We start from the raw sequence: 25,249 nt of genomic DNA, 5'->3' as shown, positions 1-25,249 counted from the left end.
CTCAATGGCAATGTTTTTTTTTTTTTTTTTTTATATACCCTATGGAATGTGACCTGTATCCCCTCAACATTCATTGACACCCCCCCATCTGAATGGCTATAGATATTCTCTCTTCCAAAAAAAACCATTGCCATGAAGTCGATTCTGATTCATAGCGACCCTGTAGGGCAGAGTAGAACTGTTCCATAGAGTTTCCAAGAAGCGCCCGGTAGATTCGAACTGCTGACCTTTTGGTTAGCAGCCATAGCTCTTAACTGCTATGCTACCAGAGTTTCCATTCTCTCTTCAGCTATCTATAAATGAGGATATATATTCAGAGAGTCTTCTTCTTCCTAGCCATTGGATACGATTCTTTTCAGACATGTCACTCTTGCATTTAATAAATTAGATTTCTTTGTGTCAAGGATGATAATGCTCATCATTGTTACTGCCAGGAGCTTCTTTGTGAGGGAGGTGAGTGAGAGGCTCTGCAAGGTCAAATGACCCTTCTAAAGACTCAGCAGAAGTAGAAAGATCTAAGTGGAGACTTTCTGGCGACTACGGTTCTGGCCCTTTGTCCATCTCTGAGCTTTGAGCTGTGCCTCAAAATGAATTACAACCCGCCCATAACGATGATTGGTTCCCATTCACCCTCAGACAGGGCTTATGAGAGTGTGGCTGCCCCTGAACTTCTATCTGTCATTGTCAAACAGCAGCCGATGTAAGTTGGGTTCAGCTCTGGAGTCTGGAGTCTTTTTAAGATTCAGAACCCAATGAGGCTCCAGCCGTGATGTATACTGTAAGTAATGAATTATCCATGATTAATTACAATTAACTGGTTCTCTTTCTTCCCCAGGCACTCGATCTAAAAATTTATGAGAAATTCCGATCAGATGTTCACTGCCCAAATTAATATTATTTCATCTGAAAATCCAAGAGTGTTTTCATCCAAAATCAGCTGTTGTTTTGAGTCCAATCAGCATATTGTGAGACAAAACATAATAGAGGAAGATGTTGTACAAGTGACTCATAATGTGGCTGGTAAATTACAAAGAAGGGCAGCGCTTAGGTGAAAATCAGATTCTAACCTCATAAAGTTTCATCTGAGAGTCCAAAATTGCTTTCCCTCTGATACTACCTCTCACCCCACCCTCTCAGCAATGTGAACTGGATGCTTGGAGGTTTCTTTCTCCTTCCCCTGAAATATCAACACAGTTCCTGCTGTGCAACACACTGGAGAAGGAGTTTCGAAAAGTGCTTTAAGAATGCAGATGGCTCTGGTCAGCATGGCAGTCACAGGAGAAGGGTAGAGATGACACACGTTTGCTTATGCTGAAGATGGTGAATTAGGCTTAGGAACCTCCACTGAACCTGGATATGCCTACAGCGTGTAAGACAGGGACAACATAACTGAAGGTTGTTTGGAGGGCTCGACGTACTGACTGACATAGAATAAGTGCTCCATAAATAACTATTTACCTTTTTATTACAACCTTCGCTCAATTGCTTTTCAAATAAGAGTGGAGACCAGGGAGGGAAAGACTCAAATTTCTCTTCCTATTCAGAGCACATCTGAGGTTTGGTAACTGAATAGATTGGCCACTGAAAAGGCTCTGAAGGTTGTGGTACATCCAGGCCTAGGCAGACCTGAGGGGTCGGAATCGTCTGTGTTACCTCCAGAGCTGTGCGTTTACATACGCAACAACTCGTGTGTACAGTCATCCCTGAGCGTCAGGTCAGGGAACCCACGTATTTGAAAGACCACGAATGTTGCCCATCTCTCCTCCTCACCCTTTTCCTGCTCCCCTGCTTCCTTCAACATCCAACATCCTTGCGGGTTCCCTAAGGGTAGGTCGTGTCCTAGGTTAACCCTCAGGACCCAGACCAGCATAAGAATAGACAGATGAATTAATGTGTTCTTCTTTCTCTTCTCATCAAAACTAACTCAGGAAGTAATTTTATTTTTGTCACATCTTTATGTGAACTGAATCAGTGTGTCTCCTTTACTGGGACATCAGCAATCCTGTCTCCTGAGGGCATCATGTCAGAGAGCTAAGCTGCCCTGGGGTCCAGACATTTACTTACGCACCATCTTCCTGTTTTTTGATGCCAGTCTTGTTATTTGCCCTATATTTTGTTCTTGAAATTGATTTTTTTTTTTTTTTTAAAAAAAGCTAGTCCTAGTCTAAAGCAATAATCAGAGGCATAACTAGGCTACAGCAGTTACGGCAGGTATTACACCAGCCCTGGGGGTGCGGCACCCCTGAGCGGTTTCTATTAGCCTGGTGTGGCCAGCAGTGTATCTACGGGAAATGGCGCCTATGGCAAGCACCGAAATTGCACCCCTGTTTTTTTTCCAAACATCTGACACCCCTCTTTTAGGTAACGTTACCGTAATACCAGCTCCTTAATCTTTCGATGAACACATTACTGCATTCGAGGAGAGACTTTGGGCCTTGCGGGTTAATGCCCTAGCTATGCCACTGATAACACCCATGGGAGTTTGACTGGCTAGTTAGATTTTAACTTTTTGGAAATAACTCTTAAATACATAATTATTATTATTATTTAGTTTATCCATGCCTTGCCCATAATGCTGTTTTGTGTCTTCTGTGCTGTGTGGATCGTACTTTCACTTACGGCCAGAGCATGGGGTTTGCAGTTGTCAGATCTAGGTTCATGTCTTAGCTCTGTCTTATTACTAGCTCTGTGACCCTGGCAAAATTACTTACCCTCTCAGATCATTAGTTTTCATGAATATTAAATGAGAATAATAAGAACCAAGTCCCAGGAACATTGGGAGGATAAAATGAGATCAAATATGTGAAGTGGGTGGCTTGCTGCCTTGAGCCAATAGGATAAAAGGGCTGTTTTTGAGTACAAAATGTTACTAACAATGCGCAAACACCAGAAGAGAAACTAGATAACTGGGAGCTACTAAAAATTAAACATTTGTGCTCATCAAAAACTTCACCAAAAGAGTAAAGAAACAGCCCACAGACTGGGAAAAAAATTTTGGCTACAACATATCCAGTCTGGGTCTAATCTCTAAAATCTATAAGATACTGCAAAACCTCAACAACAAAAAGACAAATAACCCAATTGAAAAATGAGCACAGGAAATGAACAGGCACTTCACCAAAGAAGACATTCAGGTGGCTAACAGATACATGAGGAAATGCTCGTGATCATTCTTCATCAGAGAAATGCAAATCAAAACTACAATAAGATACCGTTTCACCCCAACAAGGCTAGCATTAATCCAAAAATCACAAAATAACAAAGTTGAAGAGGTTGTGGAAAGACTGGAACACTTATATACTATTGTTGGCAGGAATGTAAAATGGTATAACCACTTTGGAAATCTGTTTGGCGTGTCCTTAAAAAGCTAGAAATAGAAGTACCATACGATCTGGCAATCCCACTCCTTGGAATATAACCTAGAGAAATAAGAGCCGTCACATGAATAAATATATGCATAACCATGTTCACTGCAGCACTGTTCACAAAAGCAAAAAGATGGAAACAACCTAGCTGCCCATCAATGGACAAATAAACAAATTATGGTATATTCACACAATGGAATACTAAGAAATGGTAAAGAACAACAGTGAATCCCCAAAACATCTCATAACATGGATGACTCTGGAAGGCATTATGCTGAGTGAAATTAGTCACAAAAGGACAAATATCCTGAGAACACTATTATAAGAACTCAAGAAAAGCCTTAAACACAGAAAAAAACATTCTTTGCTTGTTACAAGGGTGGGGAGGGAGGGAGAGGAATATTCATTAAATACATAGTAGACAAGAATTATCTTGGGTGAAGGGAAGGAAAACACGCAGTACAGGGGAAGTCAGCACTGCTGGATTTAACCAAAAACTAAAAAGTTTTCTGAACACAACCAAACACTTTGAGGGACAGAGTAGCAGGGGCGGAGGCCTGGGGACCATGGTTTCTGGAGACATCCAGGTCAACTGGCATAACGAGGTTTATTAAGAAAATGTTCTGCATCCCACTTTGGTGAGTGGCATCTGGGGTCTTAAAAGCTTATGAGAGGCCATCTAAGATGCATCAACTGGTCCCACCCCACTTGGAGCAAAGAAGAATGAACACCAAAGACACAAGGAAAATATTAGCCCAAGAAACAGAAGGGCCACATAAACCAGAAACTCCATCAGCCTGAGACCAGAAGAACTATACAGTGCCTGGCTACCACCAAGACCGCCCTAACAAGGAACACAACAGAGTGTGCCTGATGCAGCAGGAAATAAGTGGGGTGCAGAACTCAAATTCTAGTAATAAGACCAGACTTAATGGTCTGACTGAGGCTGGAGGGAGCCCAGAAGACATGGCCCCAGACTCTCTGTTAACCCAGAACTAAAACCAGTCCCGAAGCCAACTCTTCATACAAAGAACATACTGGACTATAGACATAAAAAGATAGTCATGAACAGTATGCTTCTTGGTTCAAGTAGATACATGAGACTAAATGGGCAGCTCCTGTCCAGAGGTGAGATGAGAGGACAGAAAGGGACAAGAGGTGGTTGAATGGACACAGGAAATCTGGGGTGGAAAGGAGGAGTGTGTTGACATAGGGATAGCAACTAGGGTCATATAACAATGTGTGTATAAGAAACTATGTGTGTATGAGAAACTAACTTGAGCTGTAAACTTTCACTTAAAGCACAATAGATGAATAGATGAATGGATAAACAAAATGTGGCATATACATACAACGGAATACTGTTCAGCCATAAGGAGAAATGAAGTCCTGATGCATGTTACAACATGGATGAACCCTGAAAACCTTATGCTTAGAGAAATAAGTCAGTCACAAAAGGTCAAATATTATATAATCCCACTTATATGAATTTTTTTTTTTTTTTTTATATGAAATATCAGTGCCTAAGCATTTGGCTGCTAACCAAAAGACTGGCAGTTCAAATCCACCAGCCACTCCTTGGAAACACTAGGGGGCAGTTCTGCTCTGTCCTATAGGATCGCTATGAGTCAGAATCGACTCGAAGGTAACCCACCAAAAAACCCACTGCAGTCGAGTCGATTCTGACTCATAGCGACACTATAGGACAGAGTAGAATTGCCTCATAGAGTTTCCAAGAAGCTCCTCGCGGATTCAAACTGCCGACATCTTGGTTAGCAGCCGTAGTACTTAACCACTACACCACCAGGGTTTCCCTCGAATGTAATGGGTTTGGTTTTTAGTTTTATGTGAAATATCTAGAATTCACAAGTGTATAGAAACCAAAGTTTATTGGTGGTTGCCAGGGATGGGTGGGAAGGAAGGGAGAAAGGAGAACACTGGCAATGCTTAGGGGACACTGAGCTTTTGTTAAGGATGTTGGTATAATTTGGGACCATATAAGGGTGATGATTGAACAACATGGTGAGTATAATTAATGTTGCTGAATTATACACGTGAAGATTGTTGCAATTCAAATGTTTTGTTATACGTACATTTACTACAATTAAGAGAAACAAATTAATTTTTTAAAAGTGGCTAATTTCTGAGTTAAGGCTTCTGTGATTGACTCTTACCACACAACTATTCGTTGTTCGACATTTTGCATTTACCACAACTTTGAAAAACTTCTCAGGCAGTGCCTCCAAAGGTCCCTTCTTGGGCCACCTTGAATGATATACCAGAGGCTCAGGTGCCAACTTGGTCATACAAGGGATGGTGGCCCACTGACCATGGGACACCTTCTCTCGTCCACCCGCAATGTCTCGGTCAATGGCGGAATGACATGAGGTTGCTGGTAGGCAGGGGGAGGCCGGACAAGGCCTGAAGATGCCACGGAAGTCAGTGGAAAAGGGGCAGAGGTGGGAACTGGAGAAAAGGGAAGGAGGCTGCCCTGGGCTGCTAGGCAGGGCAGACTGAGAAGGTCTCTGCCCAGGGCAGGCGGTAGGGAAGGCCTTTGGGTAAGCGGGGCCTGGCCTGACATGTGTATCCCAAGACTCGATGCCAGGGTGCCCCACCAGTGATGAGCTACTGGGATTGGTGGGAGAACACTCGTGCTGACAGCTCATCTCTCACATAATGACCCAGTCTTTGGAACCTAACCTTGTTGATAAGCGAGGAGTGGGTGTATCATCCTTGTTCTCTCTCCCAAATAGCACCTAATTTGGTTCCGGTTTGTGGTGGCTACATCCTCTAGGGAAGCTGGGCTTCTTCCCAGCCTCAAGGGGATGATCACTGTTGGTCTTGATCAATTCCTGTAATTCCTTTCCCTTTACTTCGGGCTCTTTTAAACAAAAAACCTGAAGCCATAGTGTCGATTCTGACTCATAGTGACCCTATAGGACAGAGTAGAACTGCCCCATAGGGTTTCCAAGGAGTGGCTCGTGGATTTGAACTGCAGACCTTTTGGTTAGCAGCTGTAGCTCCTAACCATTGGGTCACTGGGGCTCCTGGAGCTCTTTAAAAAAAACAAAACAAAACAAAACCCACTGCGGTCGAGTCGATTCCGACTCATAGCAACCCTATAGGACAGAGTAGAACTGCCCGATAGAGTTTCCAAGGAACGCCTGGCGGATTCGAACTGCTGATCTCTTGGTTAGACAGCCGTAGCACTTAACCACTAAGCCACTAGGGTTTCTGGAGCTCTTCTTAGACAGGGCTTTTTTAAACATAATCCGACCAGTGGAGGGATTGGAGTTCTCTGCAGGGCTTCTGAGAAGGGTTTTTCCTGAAGATGAAAGAAGATGCTGAGGAATCAGTGCCCCTTTTTCTGTTTCTGAATGTTGCCATCAACATGTGTTATGTGGAACTGCCGTGGTCTTCCTGTCATCTCAAGGGAGCCATCCTGAGATGACAAGCCACAAACCAGGGTGGCAGAAGGACAGGTAGAAAGGCCTTATAGCATCATTGAGCTGCTGACACCCTTCACCTGGAACTGTGATACAACCAATATTTTTGTTATGTGAAATACAAAATATTCTTTATTGTACAGTCATATTTTGGTGGGTTCTTGTTGGTTGGAACAGGAAGCATCTTAAATGATACAGTTTCCTTTCCATCCAATGTGGGGTATTCTGAGTACTTCTGAAATCACATCATTTGAGTGACCACCCTATATATCAAGGAAAGAGCCTAATCTTTGCTGTGGAGTTGATTCTGACTCATAGAGACCTATAGGAAGAGTAGAACTGTCCCATAGGGTTTCTGAGAGTGGAATCTTTATGGAAGCAGAATGCCACATCTTTCTCCCACAGATCAGCTGGTGGGTTCGAACTGCCGACCTTTCTGTAAGCAGTGGAGTGCTTAACCACTGCACCACCAGGGCTCCTTGAAAGATCCTAAACACAAACCGAATCCATTGCTGTATAGTCAAATCTGACTCATAGTGACCCTGCAGAACAAAGTAGAACTGCCACATAGGGTTTCCAAGGCTGTAAGTCTTTACAGAAGCAGATTGACACACTATTCTCCCTCAGAGTGTCTGGTGGGTTCAAACCTTTAACCACTGTGCCACCAGGGATCTCTTAGAAAGAGCCTAAAACAAACCAGTTGCCGTGGAGTCAATTCCGGCTCATAGTGACCCTATAGGACAGAGTAGAACCATAACCTGACTCTATGAATGCCAGTAAATTTCCATTGAACTAGCCCAAGCCAGATTTGGCCCACCTGGCATGTGCAGAAGGGCCAGCTGTGACCGCTAATTGATCTCAACAGAGGACGTGGCAACAGGAGGAACGAATCAGAAGGAAAATCATCACCTGGACGCTATTCTGAAGGCCTGACAGGAAGCATGTCACCTCTTGTTTCCTGGCCACCTTTTAAAATTTTTCCTCCCCGGTATGCCTGCATGGCTACCATCTTGCTGCCCAATTCATATAAGCTTTGCTTCCCCGTAGGTTGGGGAATCGGACCTGAGGAACTACCGGCTTCTTGCTCTGCACATTGCAATAAAGTTACTTTCTTTTTTTGAAAGACTGGTATCCAGATAATTGGCAAGTCTGAGTGCCCCTGACAAGGACCTACCTTCTGGGGTTCAGTAACAGAACTGCCTTATAGGGAGAAACTGGTGAATTCGAACGGCTGACCTTTTGGTTAGCAGTCTTTAGCTTTTAACCACTGTGCCACCACCCTCCAAAATGGCCTGCAAATGCAGCTTACCTCCCATTCTGCCTCTTTGTCTTTCGCAAGTGGTCTGACCTGTTGTTAAAAAGAAAAGCACACCAGTTTTATAGATTGAATTGTGTCCCCCAAGAACATGTGTGTCGTTTTGGCTAGGCCATAATTTCCAGTACTGTGTGATTATCTGCCATTTTGTCATCTGCTGTGATTTTCCCATGTGCTGTAAATCCTTTCACTAAGATGTTAATGAGACGGATTTGTGCCAATCTCTTTTGAGATATAAAAGAGAAGTGAGTAGAAAGACTTGGGGACAGCATACCACCAAGAAGGCAGCACCAACAGCAGAGCGTGTCCTTTGGACCCGAGGTTCCTGTGCTGAGAAGCTCCTAGACCATGGGAAGATGATGACAAGGACATTTCCCCAGAGTCAACAGGGAGAAAAAGCCTTCCCCTGGAGCTGGCACCCTGAATTTGGACTTCTAGCCTACTAGACTGTGAGAGAATAAACATTTGTTTGTTAGAGATATATCCACTATGGTATTTCTGTTACGGGAGCACTAGATGACTAAGACAACCAGGCTAGTGTATACCAAAAGGGAGAGGGTTCCAAATCCTCACATGCTTCCTTTGTCTCAACTTATAGTACTTTTTTTTTTTTTTTCTTCCTTGCTGTACCTCTCCACTCTTGCCATCTCTCGTTTCTCCTAAAGGGACATAGGATTTCTGCAGTGTGCCATGTGTAAAGGCTACGACTCTGTTTCACTGAGGAGAACCACTGTCTCCTAGTGCAATGGTTGTCAAAGTTAAGTAGGTATAATAATCACATCTGGAGGCTTTTCTTTCTCGTACAAATTTCCATGCTCTTCCAGAGATTAACGCGGTAGAGCTGGTATAGATCCCTGGAAACTATATTTTTAACAAATTGCAACAGAATATTCTGATACACCTTTTTCAGAGGTCAAAATATGAGAAACACTGGCCTCAAGTCAGCTCGACAAATTTCTTCAAGACTTCAAACATGTTTTTACCAGAGTCAACTGGCCCCTCAGGAGATATTTGGCAATGTCTGGAGATATTTTTGGTTGTCACCCTGAAGGGATGCTACTGGCATTCAGTGGGTAGAGGTCTGCGATGCTGCTAAACACCCTACAATGCACAGGGCAACCCTGCACAGAAAGGTTTGTCTGGTCCAAAACATCAATAATTGAGAAACCGAGGTTGAGAAGCCCTGGGTTGACCTAAGGTTGAAGGAGCAGAAAGGTTCCTATCTCTGATATATGCTCCATGCTTCTTCCAAACACTTGTGAAAAACCTGCAGTCCCAAGAAACAAAAGTGGAGGAATGAAGTGAAGGGTGAAGGACTTCAGTGAAATATAGAAACCATTTTTAGCTTAAGCGCTTTAATCAGAGCTTCCCCATAAAACTGTCCCAAAAGAGCAGGAGTTATAAGAAAGAGTCCAAATTAAAGGACTTCTTTGAGAAAAGAATAGATGCCATAGGGTAACATTGACTGTATCAAACATCAGGAAGGAGGAAGAAATTATTGTTGTTGTTAGGTGCCGTTAAGCTAGTTCCGACTCATATCCACCCTATGTATAACAGAGGGAAACACTGCCTGGCCCTGGATCATCCTCACAATTGTTGTTTTGTGTGAGCCCATTGTTGCAGCCACTGTCAGTCTATCATGTTGAGGGTCTTCCTCTTTTTTCTGACCCTCTACCTTACCCTGGTGGCACAGTGGTTAAGAGCTTGGCTGCTAACCAAAAGGTCGGGAGTTTGAATCCACCAGCCCCTCCTTGGAAACTGTATGGAAACTGTATAGAGTTGCTATGAGTTGGAATCAACTCATGGCAGTGGGCTTCTACCTTACCAAGAATGATGTCCTTCTCCAGGGACTGGTCCCTTCTGATAACATGTCCAAAGTACGTGAGATAAAGTCTTGCTATTCTCACTTCCAAGGAGCACTCTGGCTGTATTATTTTTTCCAAGACAGATTTGTTTGTTCTCCTGGAAGTGCATGGTATATTCAATACTCTTTGCCAACACTACAATTCAAAGACATCAATTCTTCTTCAGTCTTCCTTATTGACCAGCTTTCACATACATATGAGGCAATTGAAAATGCCATGGCCTGGGTCAAGTGACTCTTAGTCCTCAAACTGACATCTTTGTTTTTCAACACTTTAACAAGATCTTTTGCAGCAGATTTGTCCAAAGCAATACATGATTTGATTTCTTGACTGCTGCTTCCATGGGCGTTGATTGTGGATTCAAGTAAAATGAAATTCTTGACAAATTGAATATTTTCTCTATTTATCACAATGTTGCTTATTGGTCCAGTTGTGAGGATTTTTTGTTTTCTTTATATTGAGGTACAATCCATATTGAAGGCTGTAGCCTTTCATTTTCATCAGTAAGTGCTTTAGGCCCTCGTCTCTTTCAGCATGCAAGGTCGCGTCATCTGCATGTAGGAGATTGTTAATGAGCCTTCCTCCAATTCTGATGCCCCGTTCTTCATTGTATAGTCCAGCTTGTCAGATTATTTGCTCAGCATGCATATTGAATAGGTATAGGGAAAGGATACAACTCTGATGCACACCTTTCCTGATTTTAAACCACGCAGTATCCTCTTGTTCTGTTTTAATGACTGCCTCTTGGTCTATGCATAGGTTCCACGTGAACGCAAGTGTTCTGGGATTCCCATTCTTCTCAATGTTATCCATAATTTGTTATGATCCACCGTGTGAGCCCAAACTGTGTATTGTTGTTAGTTCGTTGTTAGTTGCTGTCAAGTTGATTAGCAACCCATTGTAACAGAGTTGAAGCCCCATAGGGTTTTCTTGACTGTATCTTTATAGAAGCAGATCACCAGGTCTTCGTCCCATGGAGCAGCTGGTTGGTTTGAACTTCTAACCTTCCAGTTAACAGCCAAGTGCTTAACAGTTGCACGACCAGGGCTCTCTGCAGAGGAAGATACTTTTGGCAAAGGAATGTTATGTGTTAACTGAAATGTACTATTTTCAGCATCACATTTTTATTAATAATAAACAATCTAATATAATTTTACTTTTTCTAACTCTTCAAAGATTAGAATGTGGGCTTTGATTTAATACATGTAGCACCATGGACAACACTGATTTATCAAATTTTGTGCAGTGATGCCCCCAGGAACCAAATTTGTTCTAAATTAAATGAGTTCCACCCTCCTCGACTGTCTAAAGTAGAAATTCTAAAGTTTGCGTATCTCCTTTCTCTTCCTTGCAACTGCCGTTGTGATTGCCACGTCTGCTGTATGTCTGTCTCCATGTTTAAATTCTCTCCCCACAGATTAGTATCTGGTGTTCAAGAAAGCTCAGGACACCGAGAGGGTTCATCCACGTTGGATCCTTTGGACAAGGCAAAGTTTAAAGGCCAGTGGAGGCCAGGTACAAACACCATCACCATTAGTCCAGAGGCTGGACAGAGTCGAATCCAGAGTTGAGAGCAGTGAGTTAGGAAGGAGGGTTTCGAGTGACAACAGATCAGAAGTGAGTGAAGGGGATCCTGGGGCATTGCTGTGGATACTAACTTATGTTTTCAGAAGCATGAATAGGTTTATTAGTTTAACGAGCGGACACATGGGACTCCTTAAATGTTTGTATCTTTATTTTGGTATGAAGGTGACTGCCCTTCTATCCTATTCGGAAAAATGCATGAACTTACTGTCAATGTTTATTGTAGTTGTTCAGAAGCCCTGTTACTTGCAAAAAGATTTGTCACTCTGTCCAGAAGGCTACACTTTTAGGAGGTTTCCATAGGTAAGCTGGGGATTACTGTATGAATAAGTGAACCACAGCCAGGTATGCCCATGTACATGTGAGGTTTTTTTTTTTTGCTCTGTTTGTCCACTTCTCTGTCCACCCATCTGATTCAGTCAGCTTCTACTGTGATAATGCTTCATAGTAAACAATGCTCAAACTGGAGAGGCTTACAAAAACAAACACTTATCGTGTGGGGTTTGAGGGTAGGTTATGTGGTCTGGGCTCCAGGCTGTGAGTGGGTCCCTGCAAGTTGTCCTCTTGCCAGAAGACTGGACAAAGAGTCCAAGCCAAATCTGACAGCTATATTTAAAGCCTCCGCTTGGACAGGGCATGAGCATGTTTGCTTATATCCCACTGGTCAAAGCAAATCCACAGTCAAGTCCAACATCATTGGGGTAAGGAAGTATGCTCCTCCCGTGGAAGGGTGACAGGAGAGTATTTGTTCGACAATAGTATAGTCTCCATTCCATCGCTTCTTAGTTCTACGTTTTAGGTAGAAAATGTCAGAGACTTCAAGTGGTTCCTGTGGCCACCTTAGGTTTTTAAGTGTCTCTGACTATGGAGAAAATATTCATGAATGTTGAAATATGAGTGCTTTCCTGGTAACCATGACTCCAAAAAAACCATGTGCTTACAATCTATTCTAATTTGGATTTAAGAAACACCAAAATTTTCATGGATGTTAGAGGGTAGAATAAGGATAAGTAAGTTCCAGGTGGAGTCCATAGGTGCAAAAGGTTAAAACACTCAGCTACCAACCCAAAGGCTGGAGGTTCAAGTCCACCCAGGAGTACCTTGGAAGAAGGGCCTGGTAGTCAACTCCTGAAAAATCAGCCACTGAAAATCCCGTGGAGCACCATTCTACTCTGACATGCATGGAACCCCCATGAGTCAGAGTCAACTTGACAGCAACTGGTGATAAATAAATCAGGTCCCTTATTCATTTGTTGTAGTTCACGTTCTCTTTTAATTCTTCTTGGTCTAATAACACCATAGAAAAAAATAAATTTAAATAGATACATTTTAAGGTCAGGTTCTAGATGCTCACTCTGGTCAAAGAGGTGCAGTAGAGACACTGTGGCCTGTGAGTGCGGAGCCCTGAGGTCTATTGATGGTTCTGTCACAAAATCACCAGGGATCCAAGGTCAAGCCACTGGGCATTGCTGCCTCTTTTTTGTCACCTAGATTGAGCGAGTTGGTCTAAATGGAGAAGAAGCCCCCTATCCATCAGTTTTAGCATTCTGTAGTTGTTGGTTACTGGGCTAAAAAAATGATCTCAACAATCAGAAAACCAGGCGCTAAACTAGCATTTTAGGTAAGAATTTTCGTAAGGGCTTAAAGTGAGTTTATGAGATTCAGCACGTCTGCAAAAAAAAAGTGCAGTCATGATATAACCTGTGACTACTACAATTTTTTTTGTTGTTGTTGTTCATTGAAAAGGCTTCTTGTTGGAATGCACTCCTAGGCCCTTCAGGTCTCCTGAACATTGTGTCTCCCATAGCCTCTCCCAGCTTTGATAAGAAGAATAAAAAATCACTTGGATATTTCTTCTTGTGCTTAACAATGGGTTTTGCAGCCTGGGGAGACCTGATGGTGAAATGGTTAAGAGCTCAGCTGCCAACCAAAAGGTCGGTGGTTCAAATCCACTAGCCACTCCTTGGAAACCCTGTGGGGCAGTTCTACTCTGTTCTACAGGGTTGCTATGAGTCGGAATCAACTTGACTGCAACACGTTTTTGGGAAGCAAGCTTGGTAGATACTAGTTAACTATATTTGATTTATGTGTAGTTTACCACGTATATTGAGCATCTTACTAATTTGAACTAATTAATTAGTCGATAAATATGTAACTATTTTGAAGAACTTCAGCTTTGTATCTTTGAAGTGAATTCTGAAACCTCCAGCCACAGCACGGGAAAGCAGCATTGGTATTGGGATCAGAAGGCCATTAAAAGGAATTCAAATTTAGTCTAGATTTCCCTTATTACTGGTTGTATAATTTTGAGGAGGTAGGATGATCTTGTCATGGCTTGATTTTTTGATCTGTGAAATAAGGATAATAATACGTGAGGTACCTGTCTAAGTCACTGTAAAGGTGCAAGTGACACTGGATATGAAATAAAGGGATTATTAATGGCCAATAGCATTTCCAGGTAGAGACCCTAACAGAGCAGTGTCAATGAGTAGATAGTCCTACTTTGTATTTCAAACACTAAACAAATGCTGCTAAATTCCTGCCTTCCCTCTTGCCCCAGTTAGAAAACAGCTTCTTTCATAAAGCCCGAGAATTTTTCATAAAACTTGCCAGATGTTTTTAAAACAGCCTCACTCAAGAAACCTCGTTAAAGACAATAAGGGATACAAAGAGGAGGAACACCGGGGCCCATGCCCTGAAGGAAACGGTGTTGGAAATCTTGTTCCCATTACTGATTTGCTTAGCGAATCCTTTTTCATGGAGAGTGAGTCTCAGCCCAAATCATGTCTGAATTATCACAGTCTAATGTTTGCAGTCCACAGGAATGAGACTTTCCTCGCCTCTGTTTCATTAAATCAAGGAGCAAGTGCTTAGCCTATTTCTGATGTTGATAGGAGCATCTAAATACCCACTCGCGGGTCCAATTAAAAATAACTGCTAGCATAATGCCCTTAGAGATAGAGACCAGGCTGAAAATGGAGCCTCGTGCTTTCCTGACAGTTGGGTGCTGCGCTGGGTCCCAGATTCTGATCATCAGATTGGCACGGCTCACGGTTTGTGCATTTCTTACAGGAAGCTCTGCAGGGAGCGTGTCTCTCTTTCTGACAGGCCCCTCCAACAGACACTTCCAGCTAATGAATCCTGAAATGAGGCTCAAACTGTTCTCTTCTCCATTCCCGCTCCCACCCTCTGGCACACACACTGCTTCTAATTGCTTGGTTGGTGGATTGTATTTGATTCTTCATCTTCTCTAATGCAAAGCCTCGTCAGTGTGCAGGTATTCATTAACATTTATTGAGCAACTACTGTGTGTCAGGCCTCTGCTAGGCCCTTGGACAGATAATGGAGAATAGTGTGAGGCCCTTGCTGCTCTAGGAAATGGTCAAATAACCGTGTCACATCACATGGCATGGTCCAAAAAACCAAAACAAACCCATTGCCTTCGAGTCGATTCCAACCTGTAGCAACCCTACAGGACAGAAGAGAGCTGCCCCCTCGGGTTTCTAAGGAGCAGCTGGTGGATTTGAACTGCTGACTTTTTTTTGGTTGGCAGTCTAGCTCTTAACCACAGAGCCACCAGGGCTCCTCACTGTATGGTATGCAGGGAAAAGAGCTAAGTTGAAGAATTCTGGGGTGCCAGAAGAGGGAGCTATTCTGCCGGGGTAAAGGAATGGGAGGCTTTATCAGGAGGTGATGGTCAGGCTGGTTCTAGCAGACGGTGTCAGTATTGTTTTTCACAGAGAGGACAAAGAATGTGTTTTGGCAGGGGAAAATATGTTCAAAAGCACAGAGGTGTGAAGCTGCATATTCTGTTCAGAATAAAGCAAGTGGCACCCTTGACTGAGATGTGCAGTAATTGGTAGGGTGAGAAAGGGAAGAATAAGAGATTATGAGAAGACTCAGGCCATGCAGAAGAGCTGGGCCTTGATCTGAGGCATGAGAAAGAGGACCGATTTGATCAGATTGGCTAACCTTCTGGTCACATGGTCTTGCTGTCTGATGCCCTGCTTCTTAGGCTAGTATCTGGTCACTCTTTGTTACAAACTGTAATGCAAACCTACCTACTGGTATTTATCAGTTGATTTTTTGGAAGGAAATCCACAAATCAGAAAGTAGAGCATACCTTCCATTTTCCCAGGCCACTGCTGCTACTATGAGAAAAGAATGATCTCTACCTTCTCAGGTTACTTACAGTCAGTCCACGGCTGGGAGAGAAGATGGACTTGCATGAAGCAGATACAAACCAGAGTGGCTGCGACTGAATGCTCTGGAGTTCAAAGGAAAAGAAACCCACTGAGGGCTTGTTTTATCAGCCAAGACTTCCTAGAGGAAGTAAGCCTGGCTAAAATTAAAGGATGCATTATGCTTAGAGAAAAGAGAGACGAAAGGCAGGTGGGAAGAACTAGAAGGGGGTCCCAAGGATGGCCATTATGGCATAGGACCAGGTCAGTGGGGGCAGGACTGCCAGCAGAGCTAGTGTCCCAGAGGGAAGACATGTGGCCTCATCAGAGCATAGTCTTCCCTGCAAATCGAGGCATCATGACAATGAAGAGTTGGTGGCACAAAAGTGGTTCTGTAATGAAAGGAGGAGCACAGTGAAACCCAAGCACTGGGAAAGGCAAGGCTCTTGAGAGCTGTGTTCTTGAATGAAAATGCTGCATTTCTCTTACCAGGAGCACAAGTGCCACAAAACAAGTGCATCCTCTGTTGGCTGAGAATTAGGAGCCAACGTGCCTTCTGGAAAGCAGTCATTTCCATAGGTTCTTCCATACTGCAAACCTTTGTGTTATTTTCATTCACCCTGAGTCACTTTTCATTTAGGTGTATGCTGCAGAACCCTTTTCCACCTGGGAGTATCATGGAGGAACTTTGCAAAGTTTCAATAACTGACAGTCCTAGAGTTATAAGGTAAAGTTTTAGTCAATTATATCCAGGCCAGAAGTCACTTGTTCATTCATTATTTCAATGAAGGCATGTTAGTCCAAGTGTGTGAAAACTTGATGACAGCTCCCAAAAAAGCTACCAGGAATTGTTAAGTGAAAACAGCACTTTCTATCTAATGTTGTTGTTAGGCGCTGTTGAGTTGGTTCTGACTCATAGTGACCCTATGTACAACAGAACAAAACACTCTCCTGTCCAGCGCCATCCCCACAAATGTTATGTTTGAGCCCATCCTTGCAGCCACTGTGTCAATCCGTCTCATTGAAGGTCTTCCTCTTTTGGGCTGACCCTCCACTTTACCAAGCATGATGTCCTTCTCCAGGGACGGGTCTCTCCTGATAACATGTCCAAAGTAAGTGAGACAAAGTCTCGCCATCCTTGCTTCTAAGGATCATTCTGGCTGTACTTCTTCCAAGACAGATTTGTTTGTTCTGGCAGTCCATGGTATATTCAATATTCTTCACCAACACCATAGTTTAGAAGGCATTAATTCTTCTTCGGTCTTCCTTATTCATTGTCCAGCTTTCGCATACATATAAAAAAAAATTTATGTTTTTTAAGGCAATTGAAAATACCATGACTTTGGTCAGGCACACCTTAGTACTCAAAGTGACATCTTTGTTTCTCAACACTTCAACACTGTAGGGAGGTCTTTTGCAGCAGATTTGTCCAATACAATATGTCTTTGATTTCTTGACTGCTGATCCCATGCGTGCTGATTGTGGATCCAAGTAAAATGAAATCCTTGACAACTTCAGTATTTTCTCTTTTTATCATGATGTTGTTTATTGGTCCAGTTTTGAGGATTTTTGTTTTATGTTGAGGTGTAATCCATACTGAAGGCTGTGGTCTTTGATCTTCATCAGTAAGTGTTTCAAGTCCTCTTCTCTTTTCACCAACAAGTTTCTTATGAGTACCGTCAGTAGGAGGTCCCATGAATGGTTCATTGTTTTTTTGTTTTTGTTTTTTTGCATTGAGCAAATTTCCAAGCACATTTTCTTCAGACATCTGAAACACAAATTGTATATTTCTGGTAATGGATGGATCTTCTAGAGGTAAAACTTACAGTAAAATTCAATTGAGTTTAATTCCTTAAGTCAGTTATTACATAATGAATGTCTGCCATGTGTTCTTCATTATCCTTTAGCCAGAAATGATATTTCTCATCTTCCTGTAAATACAACATTGCTTTGTGCCTCTATTCAGAGCATAAAAGTACAATTCCCTGAATTTTTCTTAATTTGCTATGTGTTTCATTCTTTCTTATAGACCATAAACTCCTTGTAGCCTGGGACCACATCTTACCTCCATATTCACACGATATCCACACGTATGCCTTCCACATAGTAGGCACTCAATAACTGTTCACACAATAATTTTATAAGATCTACTACTTTTTCATTTATTTTTGATCTAAAAAAATGAGGTGGAAAACTGGTTCATGGTATAGTTGACAGAAAATATGTTATCTGTCATGTTCAGATAGGCCATCCACCAGTTATTTAAGTTATAAGATTCTATCACCTAAATAAGGTCATTCCTTTCGGGAGATTATGCGGGCAGTTGAGGTCAATAGAGTGAGGCTAGCTTGGAAGCCCTAGGTGCTATCACAGGGATATGGTAGACTGATAAGGCACCCCAATAGGAAACAGAATTGCTCACTGGAACTCTGGCAAATGGAATTTGGAAAACAGATTACTGCCCAGGTCATCATCTGAGGCTGAAATAGGAACCTGCTTATCCACCTCCCTGTAGCTTCCCCCCTCCACGTGATAGAGTTTCAATTTATCAAAGGTAAACTCCCTCTGAGTTTGATAGCTTTGATGCTGGTCTTAAAGTCACCAGTGTCATAGTCACTTGGGCAATTGCCTCTTTTCTAAGGTTACAAGCTTTGTCTTTCTAATTTAAAGAGTTAGGAGAGCAGCAATAAGGCAGGGCAGGCATACTCCCAACTGCATACCGCAATGTGTCCTAAAGCACGAAGGAAGTGAATGGTTGTGGCATTTTTTCTTTTAGCCCCTTGACAGCTGTGTAATAAGAAGCATGCAATGAGATTAGAAATCTCACATTCACTCTGCGTGGGCTTTTGACTTGTTTCATTTTCAAGCTAGCCTTAGAATCCCAAGCATTTAGACCTTTGAGACCATCTCTTCCAGAGCCCTCATTTTTGCACATGAGGAAGAGAAGGTCCGGAGAGGGGTTGTGACTTCACGGAAGGTCACCAGTGGTCAAATCACTCTTGAGTAAATAATTCCATCTTGTGTCTGAACAGCATTTATATGTTTTCAAGGGCCTATTGCATTCACTCAAGATTTTTCTTTTTACAGAGCACTTAGGTGTTTTTTTTTTTTTTTTTTTTTTTTTCTTCTTAGCAAGGAAGCCTTCCTTGAACCTCCCCTACACTGAGTATTAATTCTTACTGCTGTGGGCTTTCCTAACACCCATACATTTTTTAAATCCTTTATCAGTACAACATTTTGCTTAGCTGACTGTCTCTTTGGCTGGAGTCTAAGTTCTGAGAGCAGTTACCAGATCTATCTGGCTCTCCTTGGTATACCCTGCACCTAGCTGAATGCCTGGTCAGAGTAATTGTTCCCTAGACAGATGGATATTGAATACATCAAACTGAAAAGAGTTTGTGCTTGAGAGTCAGGCAAACCTTTTTGACTCAAATCTCGGCTGTGCTACTTACTAAACTCTGACCCTGGCCGAGTTACCTAATTTAAACTCAGTTTCCTCATCTATAAATTGGAGGTGACATGAAGATTGAATGACGTAATGCATGTAAATCACAAAGCATGGGGACAGCCAATGCGTTCTTAATCAGCATCCGTTCCTTTGTGTCCCTCTGACCGAGAGTCATCCAAAGACATTCGACATGTTCACTCCAGAGCCAAACTTAAACTCAGAACTCATTATTTGGCATTTCACCCTACCACTCAAACTCTGTCAGGGGTACACTTTCATCATGACAGTAGTTTTGTATTTCTTGCTTAGTTATTGGTGTTCTTAGCTGCTGTCAAGTTGGATCTGACTCATGATGACTTTATGTATAACAGAATGAAACATCGCCCACTCCTATACCATGGGTTTAGTTACTGGTCACCCCATAATGGGAATCGTACTGCACAGTTAATAGAAATTTGGTTGACTATAACAAAATGGGCCTTCTAAGTAATGGAATATTTTGAAAGTTAAAGGGTTCTCTGGGGGTGGGGGTGTAGGGGTAGAGAGAAGCATTTCCTTACTATCACTGAAAAATCCTGATAAAATACATACTATTATAGTAATAAAAATAACTAACAAAGTAGGTACATATGATTTATTAGGCCCTTTGATAGCAACAGCCTTGGTTTTTGGAGCCCTGGTGGTACAGTGGTTAACAACTCATCTGCTGACCAAAAGCCCAGCAGTTCGAATCCACCAGCTGCTCCTTTGAAACCTCGTGGGGCAGTTTTATTCTGCCTATAGGGTCCCTGTGAGTCGGAATTGACTCAACAACATCAGGTATGGTGCTAAATGCCTTGGATGCACTGTTTTATATAGTCTTCATGGCAGCTTTTCTCTTGTTTTTATACATAAGAAAACAGATGTAAACAGGCTACATAGTTTTCCTGAAGTCACATATAATGAACCCTGGATTTGAACATACATTTGTTTGATTCTAGAATCTCACTTTTAAGGAGATCTGGTGGTACAGTCATTAAACACTTGCCTGCTAACCAAGAGACTGGCGGTTTGAACCCACCCAGTGGTTTCACCGGAGAAAGACCTGGAGATCTGCTCCTGTAAAGATTACAGCCTAGAAAATCCTATGGGGCAGTTCTACTGTGTCACGTGTGATTGCTATGAGTCAAAATCTGCTTGACAGCACCGAACGACAACGACAGAGCCCAATTTTTAACTCACTTCCTAACTTATAGAGCTATTTAGAAAATGCATGGAAGCTATTCATATTATCTAGGGTTTTATTTTGCTTTTCTATTTATCTATTTTAACTTATGGAATTCCAAAATGGTGAAAATGATTAAGGCACTCTTTTAGCAGTCAAAAGTTTAGAGGTTCAAGCCCACCTGGAGGTGCCTGGGCCTGATGATCTACTTCCCAAAACTCAGCCACTGAAAACCCTATGGAGCACAGTTCTCCTCTGACACACCTGGGGTCACCATGAGTCAGAATCACCTCAACGGCAACTGGTTTGATTAAATTTATTGGAATGTAATTTGTTGTATCAAATGAAATAAAACTGTTCATTTCAATTTTTTTCACATTTAGAAATTTTCTCAATGCCATTTGTTGCATAATTTCATCCTTTTACCATTGTTTCATGATTCTTGATTTTTTTATCCTATTAAATTTTTAGATCTACTAGAATCTTTTCCCCCCTCTTTTATTCCTGCTATATCATTGTTTATCATGAAATTCTTTCTCCCTAAAAAGAACCACACCCCCCCTTCTCATCTTAATCAAATGTCACAGGTAGGTTTTTGTGTAAAATGTAATGAACCCTACCAGCTTATCACGCTTCAGCTCCATTTCACCATCTCCCCCTTATACTGCGTACAGCTGTTGAGGCTGCCAAGTTTCAGGCACTGGCGATTACCTCATCAAAAACTGGTATCATCTATTTGGGGTGTGTACCAACCAGTATAGTCCCAGCTGAGTCCTCCACACACACACAGTGAATGGCTATCCAAGGTGACCCACCCAGGAAAAAGTGCAAAGAATGGAACCCAGCTGTTTGCTCCTGTTCGTGACACCTTGACCATCCTGCCTCACATGTCCATTCATATTTACTCTTGAAGTTCAGTGGATTGCTTTCATGTTTTAACAGATTTACTTACCCACCTCCCAAACAAATGAATCTTTTTCTCTCACGTGTTTCCTCATCTGTGTAACTGATCTCAGCATCCACTAACCTGTGCAATCTAAAAAATTTTACCATCTATCTAAAAATGAAGCCGTGGTGGAACAGTGGTTAAGAGCTTGACTGCTAACCAAAAGGCTGGAAGTTCAAATATACCAGCTGCTCCTTGGAAACCCTGTGGGGCAGTTCTGCTCAGTTCTATAGGGTCGCTATGAGTCTTAATTGACTCGACGGCAGTAGGTATCTAAATATTTCTGGTCATCCTTAAGTTAAAATGCAACAGCAGCTCTTGTGGTTGACTCCCTCAAGTACTCCAAATCATGTACTCCAAATTCATGACCACCCCCCGCCCCTTGAATAAACCACCATTGCCTGGCCAAGGATGATAGTGCCTCCTAACTTTTTTTTCTCTTCCCAGACTTGTCTTCCTGCAACCCATTCTCCATAGTACCAGAAGTTTTCAAAATCATAAACTAGATCATGTTGCTTTTCTACTTAAAACAAGTCCAAAACCAAAAGCCCGTTGCCTTCAAGTCAGTTGTGACTCACAGTGGTGACCTTATAGGGTTTCCAAGGAGCAGCTGGTGGATTTGAACTGCCAACCTTTTGGTTAGCAGCTGAGTGCTTAACCACTGCACTACCAATGCTTCTAATTTTTACTTTAAATAAAATCTGATGTCTCATTTCTGACTTGGAAAGTTCCAGGAGTTTTTCCTGCTCTTCAGACATGCTAAGATCATTCCAGCCTTATGAACCTTTCTAGTAGCTATTACCTCTATAGATGCTTTTCCCCCAGATCTAGGCTCAGCTGGATATTCTTTTCATTCACACCTAGCTCATTTGAGAACTCCTCAGACGATCCTTCTCTGACAGCCCAGTCACTGTCTGTCAGTCTTCAGGGTGTCATCACTAGCTGAGATCCTGAGTTTACTGACTTGCTCATTATTTTCTCCCCTTTCTCCTGTCCTAAATCTAGTGTGAGCCCTATGAAAGCAGAATTCTTACTGTTTTATTCACCATTTCATCCTCAGCATCTGGAAAAGTGCCTGGTGCTTAACAGGTAGTCACAAATACTGGGTGAATAAATGAATAAACATTGGGTTTTACATATGATATTGCCCCATATGAGGAAAATCTCCACCAAGGTCTAGACAGCATCAGAATGCATGAGGGGCATGCTTGCTTTCATTTCTTTTGCTTGTTTGTTTTGCTTTTTTCTTTCTTAGTAGCTCTTCTGCACAGGGGAGGTGATAAAAAGGTTTTTTTTGCTTGCATTAGGTTGTCTTCTTAGAAGTCACAGTAAGGAAGAAGACACGTCATTAGTCTCCTTATGAAAATCTTCATCCACATACTTTGTTCTTCATGTATAATACATCCCTTCTTCCCTTCCCCTCCCCCCAAGTCCCCACGTCTCTTATAGCAGCTCTAGACAACTAAGACAGATTCCTTTTTACTATATTTGTACACTGCTGCCCCTCTTCACTGTCCTCTTTCTTCCAATGACCAGAAGCTGCTGCAGCTCTTTTTTCAGAGGGCTGTCCCGGGGCTGCTGGGGCCTACAGTTCCTCCTCTAATGAAGAGCTGAAAGCCCTTGACAATTTACCTTATACCTCCATTCCCTGCAGCCTTAACCAGTGACTGATTCGTGTAGAAGTGTGAAAGTCCTCCTGCCTTAGAAGACTCCAGCTGTAATTTCCAGTCTACGGTTCTCCTGTCTGATCAAGCGGAAGCTATTCTGAGGGACCTTCCCTTGGGTCACACCCTTGTTTGGCTCTCTTCCTTTCCTGGTCTTACTTTCTCTGCTTCCATACAGATTTGCATTAGGACCACTTCCTTAATGAATCACTTGTACACAAATCTTTTCCTTAGAGACAGCTTCCGGAAAATCTGACCTGAATCATTCTCCAATGCCAGGTCCATCTGGGCACATAGAAGCTCCTCAAGAAATATTGGACAAACGAATGAATGGATAAATGAACGTGTTGTTTCTTTTTGTGGAAAGAGCTTTGTTTTTGTTGAAAGAGCTAGCCATGAGGCAGGAGAGTTATGCACTATCTTTGCTTACTTGTTGCCTTTTGAACATTAGTTGAGGAGTTTAGTTCACTGCTTCTCCAAAGATGCTGTCTTGAACACCAGTCCTGCCAGCTGGTCTCAAACAAAAGGGAAAGGGAATTCTGGAGGCAGATAGGTTTGGGAAGTGCTGCATACTATATTTCTTTCTCAGATAGTACAAAATATTGAGGGACTCTGCATATTGAAGCTTTGGGACATACTGCTGCTATACCTGTAGCTGTATATACACATATACATACTGTTGCAAACTGAATTGTGTCCCTTCAAAATATGTGTTGGAATCCTAACCCCTAAACCTGTGGATGTAATCCTTTAAGGAATTGGGTTTTCTTTGTTGTGTTATGAAGCCATATCAGTGCACGGTATGTCCTAATCTAGTCACCGCTGAGTTATAAGGAGCAGCATAGACACAGACACAAGCAAGCACAAAGCAGGGAAGGTACATGCCAGGCCACATGAAGATCACCAAGGAACCAAGAAATGTCGGAAGAGATAAGGACCTTCCTGCAGAGCTGACAGAAAGATTTCCCCCAGAGCCCATGCCCTGAATTCGGACTTCTAGCTTCCTGAACTATGAGAAAATAAACGTGTGTTCTCCAGAGCCACCCACTTGTGGTATTTCTGTTATAGCAGCACTAGAATACTGAAACACACAATATGTATGTATATATTTAATTTTTATGTAAATACATATATATTATTTATTGTACTTTAAATGAAAGTTTACAAATCAAGTTGGTCTCTCATACAAAAACTTACACATACCTTGCTATGTACCTCTAGCTACTCGCGGCCTAATGTGGCAGCACGCTCCTCCTCTCCACCCTGTATTCCCTGTGTTCATTCAACCAGCTCCTGTCCCCCTCTGTCTTCTCATCTCTCCTCCAGACAGGAGCTGCCCACATAGTCTCACATGTCTACTTAAGCCAAGAAGTTCACTCCTCACTCCTCACCAGTATCATTTTCTGTCTTTATATATATAGTTTGTTTGTTTGTTTCAATGTCATCCAAACTTATTTGGCATGGAACCCTTTCTCCATCATAAGTGCACTTTCACATAAAACATTCTACACGAGCCTGTTTAGAGCTAGATTCCCCAGTAGAGAAAGAAAGTTGGATTTGTTAAGTGGTGCCTGGGTTGGACCCCCTCCACGGTTAGAAGCCAGTCAGAACCTAAGTGATTCCCACCTATAGGGCCACTTTAGGGCTCTAAGCTGGCTTCAGGCCTCAGTCAGACTTGGTAGGACATTCAGTGTGTTCTCTGGAGGTGAAGAATTTTTAGCAAGAGAATTATGATAAATCTATTTCCATTAAACAAGTGAACTGTGTAATTGTTACAGATTATATATATATATATTTTTTTTTCCAACAGGACAGGGCATAACTGGAAATTAAGCAGATTCTCTGAACAACTAAACCTAATGAATCCTGCAAAGATTGAGCCGTAAGTGGCAACGTCTGGAATTGTAGCATATTGCATGCCAGTGAATGAACTGTGTTAGGATATTAATTATGTAATCATGAAGTGGAATGTGGTACAGAGAAATAACTAGGCCTTCAGTGTTAAACATGGACATCACTGCCTAGTTATGTTCATGGCCACCTGCTGAGCTGTGACAGAGACAGGGGTGGCTTGAGGGTGCCAGCAATCAAGATCTGGAGGCCACCGCTGTGAAAATGCCAGTGTCTTATCCTAGTCACTCCTGCTAATGGATGGAGAGCAGCTCCCAATTCAAATGTTGCTGATAATAGAATGATTTTCCCACTGTCTCCATGCAAATACAAAAGGAAAG

This window comes from Loxodonta africana, chromosome 12 (genome assembly GCF_030014295.1).
Source record: "Loxodonta africana isolate mLoxAfr1 chromosome 12, mLoxAfr1.hap2, whole genome shotgun sequence".
Lineage (NCBI taxonomy): Eukaryota > Metazoa > Chordata > Mammalia > Proboscidea > Elephantidae > Loxodonta > Loxodonta africana.
The sequence above is the reverse complement of the archived record's forward strand: the minus strand, read 5'-3'. Positions refer to the sequence as shown.